The following is an 8,595-nucleotide window of genomic DNA, read 5'->3' as shown; positions in this document are numbered from 1 at the left end:
CGCCTAAATTGTTTATTTGTTTACTTCGGAAACTGCGTGTCGCTCCCAGGTAGTTCCCGCCAGACGCGCAACGCGCGCCCCACTGGGACGACCGCCCGGACTTCGAGCCTCCCTTTTCAAACACTTGCACAATGCCACCCATTAGGCCCACATCCCGGGAAACGATTCTATTTTTCCAAGGCAGTAATGATGTAGTCTTCTAAGTTGGCCCTAAAATACGCGTTGCCCATGTCAGATAAGTGGACACCATCGTAACGATACAATGCGAACTCCGACCATCGGAACTGAGGGTGGTGCAGCACTGACACTCCCAGTCGACTACCGAGCGAACATGCCCACCTATTGATCGCGCGGCGTTTCTTTTCCATTTTTGATGGATTAGTAGACCCAAAGTAACAGGCGCGCGGTAAAATATCTGACCAAACCAACTGCGCCTCTGGGTAAGTGTCAAGACACTCTCGCATAAAAAGTGCCAGCCTTTGTCGGAAACAGAAAAAATCGGTCTGAACCAACTCGTTAGTGCCTAAGTGGACGATTAGCATGGCCGGACAAGGCCATCTTGCTGCGAGTTCCGCCATTAATTTGGTTACGTCACCATATTTCGCTCCACCCAGGCCATTCCAGCGGACGTCGTGCCTAGTCCGGAGTGTGGTCTCTGCTCGACTTATGATGGAATCTCCAAGTATCCAAACATCCCCTGTGAACAAAGGGGAGAGGAACCAGGAATGTTCCGGTGCCGTTGTTGCTGTTAAATATGAGTATTACTTTCAGTAGTTTATACATATGTATATATCGATATATATGGGTGTTTTTTTTTTTTTTTAATTTTTATTTTTATTTATTATGATTAATAGTGGTAGTATTATTCTTATTATTATTATTATTTTTTTTTTTATTTATTTATCCTTAATAATATCATCCAAAAGGTGGAAAGTTCTAGGCTATGCACACAAGACCAGCAATTGTCTCTGGCTGACTACACGTCGGGAAAATGACACGATATCAGCGGGCGAATATAACGCTGTGCGGCCTCCGAACGCCAGCGGCCCATTGTCTTGATCTGCTCAAGGGGAAAACCCAAGGCGAATGCGGTTGACGCCGCTCCGATGCGAAAGGAGTGGGAGCGAAAGTGGGTGTCTGCAAGCCCTAAAAAACAAAGAATTTTTCTTAAAGTGGCATTGAATTGATACTGTGTCAGTGGCTCGCCCCCAAAGTGGCAAAAGAACGCGCCGGGCGATGTGGGGCGAATCCGTGAGAAGTTTGTCAGCGCGCGGACCGGGCAGACACGTTCATCAACTGAGCGCACCAAGCGAATAACTTGAGGACGGCCAGTTTGATTAGCTTTCGTATGCCGGAGGGAAATGAACACCGCTGCATTGTCATCATCTGCCTCCTGAATATGTACGTCAGACACATGGAGGAGTGATTGTTGGATGTTAGACTTGGCAACTGCAGCGAACTCGCTTATGCGCATAAACCCAAAGAATGCGCATAACATGGCAGCCCGGAAAAGCGCAGCTTCATAGCTTGTGGGGCACACATGCTGAAGTGCGTTAATGATATCGGTCAATAACGGTAAGGTCATTGGCCACCGTTCATCGCCACCCGGTTTGTCCCGGCGACAACCTGTCAATAATTTCGCCACCAGAAAATCCCGCGTGGGATCGGGCCAACCTTGAAGCTTATGAAAATAGCCCACCGCCGATACATAAGTAGTTATAGTTGACGCGGCAAGACGCTGGAGGGACAGCCATGCTATAAACTGCCGAACATCGTTGCTTGAAGCACAGTTAGTTTCATTAGGTCGTTGGCCCATAAATGAACAAAACGCACGCCAACCCGTCCGGTAAGTTTTGTGCGTGTTTGCTGTTGAAGCAGCCACCAATAACCGATGCATCTCACCTTCTATTACACCCGGAGAAGGTCGGGGAGCGGTGTCATTGCTATGTCCGCCTGTGGGGCCAAGGCCCGGAAGCGATGCACCTGGAAACGTGAGAGGGAATCGGCAATTTCATTGTGTACTCCGGGGATATGCACGGCCTTAAATGTGATATTGAACCGCAGACACTGACACACAAAAGCTCGCACTAACTGCATGATCTGGTCGCAAGTGGATGACTGTTTGTTGATGATGTGCACTACTGCTTCGTTGTCTGTGCGGAAAAGCACTTTGCGCTGAGCTAACTGGGAACCCCAACAATGCACTGCAATCACTAGTGGATAAAACTCGCAGTATGCTATCGACGGGGATAGCGCCCTAAACTCAGGGGACCAACGCCCGTGAAACCATCGACCGCTGAAGTACCCACCAAACCCAATGCTTGCAGCAGCGTCTGTAAATAACTCTAAAGCGTCATTGTCGCGCCAGATCCGATCTCGGAATGGGGAAACCCCGTTGAAGTGCTTAAGGAAGGTTAACCACATACGTAAATCAAGTTTCGCGCCGTGAGATAGGCGGGCTTTGTGATGGGGCTTCCGCAGCCCGCGGGACATACCAATCAACCGACGAGTAAACGCCCGTCCTGGCGCAATTGCGCGGCATACAAAATTAAGGGAACCCACCACGGACTGGATTTCTTTCAGGGACAATTTATGCCGACCCAAAAATGACTGAATCTCCTCCCGGAGGGCAAGCACTTTGTTGTGTGGTACTCGGACTTCGCGCTTAACCGTATCGATCTCTAGACCGAGATAAGTAATTACCTGGCTGGGGCCCTCGGTCTTCTCTGCAGCTAGCGGCACTCGCAACTGGGCGCACATGTCCTGGAAGGTATTAAGCAGCACTTGGCAGTAGCGCTTGGACTGCCCAATAAACAAGAAATCGTCTAAATAATGGGTGACAGTTTGAGTGTTCGACAGTTGCTTAAAGTGAAATTCCAGAAAGGTGCTAAATGCCTCAAAAAGCCTGCAGGACACCGAACATCCCATGGGTAAGCACTTATCATAATAAAACTGATTGTGAAACTTGAAGCCAAGCAATTCATAATCAGAAGGGGCGACGGGAAGCAACCGAAAAGCCGACTTAATGTCCGTTTTTGCTAGCCATGTTGCTGAATCGGCGGACATCGCTAAATCGACAGCCGTATCGAATGATGCATAATGAACTACACACTCGTCCTTATCAATGAAGTCATTCACAGACTCACCTAGTGGATAGGAGAGATGGTGAATAAGGCGAAAAGAGCCCTGTCGGTGCTTTGGCACGAGACCAATAGGTGAACACTGAAGATTTGGAAATGGCCGGTCCGAGAAGGGACCTGCAATCCTGCCTAATGCAATTTCATCGCGTAATTTCTGGAGGACGATTTCTGGCCTACCCTTCGCGGACTTAAGGCAATCAGAATCTTTACGTACCCTCGGACCATGATAGCTCAGCGAGAAACCGTTTGCAAAACCGTTATACAGCAAATTAGCCGCCGATTTATCTGTATAACCCGACAACCATTGCTTGAGGACTACGATATTAACGGGTGTTGGGGGGACGAAAAGTAGTATTTCTGTCCCCGTTAGCAGTACCCGCCGATTGGCGGTTGTTATCGCTCACATTGTGCGTGTCCAGCCTTGTTACTGTACTGGGTAAAGCCGGCCGAGCCGCTTGCCGTGCGCCTGACGCTGCCAACGGCGTCTTCGTGTAACGCGTATACGCATGTGAAGCGCGACCGGGACCAATCGGCTGGTGCGCGGGACCGGGGGTGGCTGGAAATGCGGGCCCGAGCCCCAAAGCTATTCTGCAGTCGGACGCCCCGTGTCCAGAACGGCCACATCGAGTGCAGCTATGGACGTACCGGCACGAGGCCCACCGGCAACCCGTTGGGGAGTTAAAGGGAAAACAGACACGTTTATTGTACTGTTGGGTCCGAGCGACTGCCGCTGGGGCTGACGCTGAAGATAACGTACCAACGGCTGCAACAGTAACCCACAGTTCCATGTCGATGGTAGCCCAAGAACGAGAGGGGTTTACTTCCATACGCAAACGGAACTGTTCGTCATAATTGCGCCAGCCTAGGCCGGGGAATTGCGCGGCGGCAGTGCGGATAATTTCCGCATACTTCAATAAATCGAATATGCGGCTGGGGTGACGCACTGCATAAATTGCCATAAACACATGAAAGGCACTGAGCCATTTATCAACGGACTCGATTTTACGCGGGTGCGTCGTCGCTGGCTTAAAAACTACACGGCCTTGTTCGACAGCTAAGGTCAGCTCGGAAGCGGCCCCCAGCGCTTTAAGAGCGTTGTCACGATATAGTAACGCCATATCCACATATTTTCCGTTCCAAATCTTCTCTTTGGCTGACTGCGGAACGTGAATATCAAGGGGAGCCCCTTCTCCCATGGCGAGCAGTGGGACAGGTCTAGTGTTTCCGAAATCGTTAGGAATAGCGGGCAGGGCTACTGGAGAATTGAGAGAATTGTTGGCCATCGCCCAAGTTGGAAAAGGGGAGTTGCTTAAGCCTGTACTTGAGATCTGATGAGCCTGGGCCTGAGTAATTGCCACGTTATCGGTTTCGATCTGAGGCTGGCCTGGGCCTAAAGCCGTGTTTAGAGCAAGCCCTACAGCCGGGGAATCCCCAGCATTGTCCTGGCGTGTCGTTGCGTCAGGTTGCAGTCCTAATGCAACTGAACTGAACTCACCACCTGAAGAGGTGAAAGTTCCGGGCAATCCGCTTCCGGCGGAACCTGCGCTGCGACTCCCGGCCTGTCCGCTCGTCACTGGGGTGGGGGACGTCGCTGAACCGGTATCCTCCGCCCTCGATCTGCCGACTGATGGGTTGGCTGGATCCGTTTCGACCGTAGTGGTGAAGGCACTGGCACTCGTAGGCGCAGACCTGGACTCAGCAGCCGAGGACTTGCGGGGCCGGCCGCGGGGACGAGGGGCATACGGTGTAGGCGACCGTTGGGCCCGGCGTTTCCGTGGCTGCTGCTGTCGGGGCATACTACGCCGTGACTGGTGCTCGGCAACCCAGCTGGGGAAAGGTGCTGGCAACCTCAGCAGCTTGTCCGCGCCAAGGAAATGTCGCAAACCTCTCGCACGCAGTCCCAGTAAACCAATCCGCAAGCCGACGCCTGTAATTTCAAGTAGTAACTTCAGCAATCCATATGGGTTGCCTCTTCCATGTGTAAAGGAAATGTCAGACACAGAACAAGGGAATCCCCCCTTGGCTGAAACAACACGGCGATAGAGAACAACCGTTGTTCAAAAGCAGCATTCAAACCAGCAGAGTTTAATTTGTGTGTTGCCGCCTTGAAAATCTAAGCCGAAGTGGCCCATTTTTAGTGCCAAACTTGCTGTGGTTCAACCGTTATTTCCTTGTGGCCTTCTGGCTTCACCAATTATTCCCCTCGAGACAGTTTAGGTGTCTGAGCCCGGAAGAAGTACTACATTCTCTGAACCCTCTGAGGCCTCTGTTGATTGATGTAAGGCCATGCAGCCACTTTGCTGATCCCATTAAGCCAGCTAGTGCAAGACCGTGATGGGTGAGACAGTAGTGCCTTGTTCACCATGGTATAAGCCAGATGACCAGGACTGTTTCAATGACTAAACGACGTGCGTTGTGGTGAATAATGCATTTTATCCCATAGCGATAAAATAAATTATTTTGCAAGGCTAACCCCTTGCAGATTTTTCAAAATGTTCACTCTGGATTTTTCATTAAAATTGGGATCTAGAGGACCCATAGATGATTACAACATGTTTCATTTCATTCAACACTGATTTCTGAGTTAGTTTGAGTAAAGTCAAATTTGGGCCAAAATTGAGTTATTTTGCAAGGCTAACCCCTTGCAGATTTTTCAAAATTTTCACTCTGGATTTTTCATTAAAATTGGGATCTAGAGGACCCATAGATGATTAAAACATGTTTCATTTCATTCAAAAATGATTTCTGAGTGAGTTTGAGTAAAGTCAAATTTGGGCCAAAATTGAGTTATTTTGCAAGGCTAACCCCTTGCAGATTTCTTTAAAATTTTCACTCTGGATTTTTCATTAAAATTGGGATCTAGAGGACCCATGGATGATTAAAACATGTTTCATTTGATTGAAAAATGATTTTTGAGTGAGTTTGAGTAAAATCAAATTTTGGCCAAAATTGAGTTATTTTGCAAGGCTAACCCCTTGCAGATTTTTCAAAATTTTCACTCTGGATTTTTCATTAAAATTGGGATCTAGAGGACCCATAGATGATTAAAACATGTTTCATTTCATTCAAAAATGATTTCTGAGTGAGTTTGAGTAAAATCAAATTTGGGCCAAAATTGAGTTATTTTGCAAGGCTAACCCCTTGCAGATTTTTCAAAATTTTCACTCTAGATTTTTCATTAAAATTGGGATCTAGAGGACCCATAGATGATTAAAACATGTTTCATTTCATTCAACACTGATTTCTGAGTGAGTTTGAGTAAAGTCAAATTTGGGCCAAAATTGAGTTATTTTGCAAGGCTAACCCCTTGCAGATTTTTTCAAAATTTTCACTCTGGATTTTTCATTAAAATTGGGATCTAGAGGACCCATAGATGATTACAACATGTTTCATTTCATTCAACACTGATTTCTGAGTGAATTTGAGTAAAGTCAAATTTGGGCCAAAATTGAGTTATTTTGCAAGGCTAACCCCTTGCAGATTTTTTCAAAATTTTCACTTTGGATTTTTCATTAAAATTGGGATCTAGAGGACCCATAGATGATTAAAACATGTTTCATTTCATTCAAAACTGATTTCTGAGTGAGTTTGAGTAAAGTCAAATTTGGGCCAAAATTGAGTTATTTTGCAAGGCTAACCCCTTGCAAATTTTTTCAAAATTTTCACTTTGGATTTTTCATTAAAATTGGGATCTAGAGGACCCATAGATGATTAAAACATGTTTCATTTCATTCAACACTGATTTCTGAGTGAGTCTGAGTAAAGTCAAATTTGGGCCAAAATTGAGTTATTTTGCAAGGCTAACCCCTTGCAGATTTCTTTAAAATTTTCACTCTGGATTTTTCATTAAAATTGGGATCTAGAGGACCCATGGATGATTAAAACATGTTTCATTTCATTCAAAACTGATTTCTGAGTGAGTTTGAGTAAAGTCAAATTTGGGCCAAAATTGAGTTATTTTGCAAGGCTAACCCCTTGCAGATTTTTTCAAAATTTTCATTTTGGATTTTTCATTAAAATTGGGATCTAGAGGACCCATAGATGATTAAAACATGTTTCATTTCATTCAAAACTAATTTCTGAGTGAGTTTGAGTAAAGTCAAATTTGGGCCGAAATTGAGTTATTTTGCAAGGCTAACCCCTTGCAGATTTTTCAAAATGTTCACTCTGGATTTTTCATTAAAATTGGGATCTAGAGGACCCATAGATGATTACAACATGTTTCATTTCATTCAACACTGATTTCTGAGTTAGTTTGAGTAAAGTCAAATTTGGGCCAAAATTGAGTTATTTTGCAAGGCTAACCCCTTGCAGATTTTTCAAAATTTTCACTCTGGATTTTTCATTAAAATTGGGATCTAGAGGACCCATAGATGATTAAAACATGTTTCATTTCATTCAAAAATGATTTCTGAGTGAGTTTGAGTAAAGTCAAATTTGGGCCAAAATTGAGTTATTTTGCAAGGCTAACCCCTTGCAGATTTTTTCAAAATTTTCACTCTGGATTTTTCATTAAAATTGGGATCTAGAGGACCCATAGATGATTACAACATGTTTCATTTGATTGAAAAATGATTTTTGAGTGAGTTTGAGTAAAATCAAATTTTGGCCAAAATTGAGTTATTTTGCAAGGCTAACCCCTTGCAGATTTTTCAAAATTTTCACTCTGGATTTTTCATTAAAATTGGGATCTAGAGGACCCATAGATGATTAAAACATGTTTCATTTCATTCAAAAATGATTTCTGAGTGAGTTTGAGTAAAATCAAATTTGGGCCAAAATTGAGTTATTTTGCAAGGCTAACCCCTTGCAGATTTTTTCAAAATTTTCACTTTGGATATTTCATTAAAATTGGGATCTAGAGGACCCATAGATGATTAAAACATGTTTCATTTCATTCAACACTGATTTCTGAGTGAGTTTGAGTAAAGTCAAATTTGGGCCAAAATTGAGTTATTTTGCAAGGCTAACCCCTTGCAGATTTCTTTAAAATTTTCACTCTGGATTTTTCATTAAAATTGGGATCTAGAGGACCCATGGATGATTAAAACATGTTTCATTTCATTCAAAACTGATTTCTGAGTGAGTTTGAGTAAAGTCAAATTTGGGCCAAAATTGAGTTATTTTGCAAGGCTAACCCCTTGCAGATTTTTTCAAAATTTTCATTTTGGATTTTTCATTAAAATTGGGATCTAGAGGACCCATAGATGATTAAAACATGTTTCATTTCATTCAACACTGATTTCTGAGTGAGTTTGAGTAAAGTCAAATTTGGGCCGAAATTGAGTTATTTTGCAAGGCTAACCCCTTGCAGATTTTTCAAAATGTTCACTCTGGATTTTTCATTAAAATTGGGATCTAGAGGACCCATAGATGATTACAACATGTTTCATTTCATTCAACACTGATTTCTGAGTTAGTTTGAGTAAAGTCAAATTTGGGCCAAAATTGAGTT

Source organism: Acanthaster planci, linkage group LG15, assembly GCF_054643075.1.
Source record: "Acanthaster planci isolate LZ-2023a linkage group LG15, COTS_SCS, whole genome shotgun sequence".
Taxonomy (NCBI): domain Eukaryota; kingdom Metazoa; phylum Echinodermata; class Asteroidea; order Valvatida; family Acanthasteridae; genus Acanthaster; species Acanthaster planci.
This window is presented reverse-complemented; position numbering follows the sequence as displayed.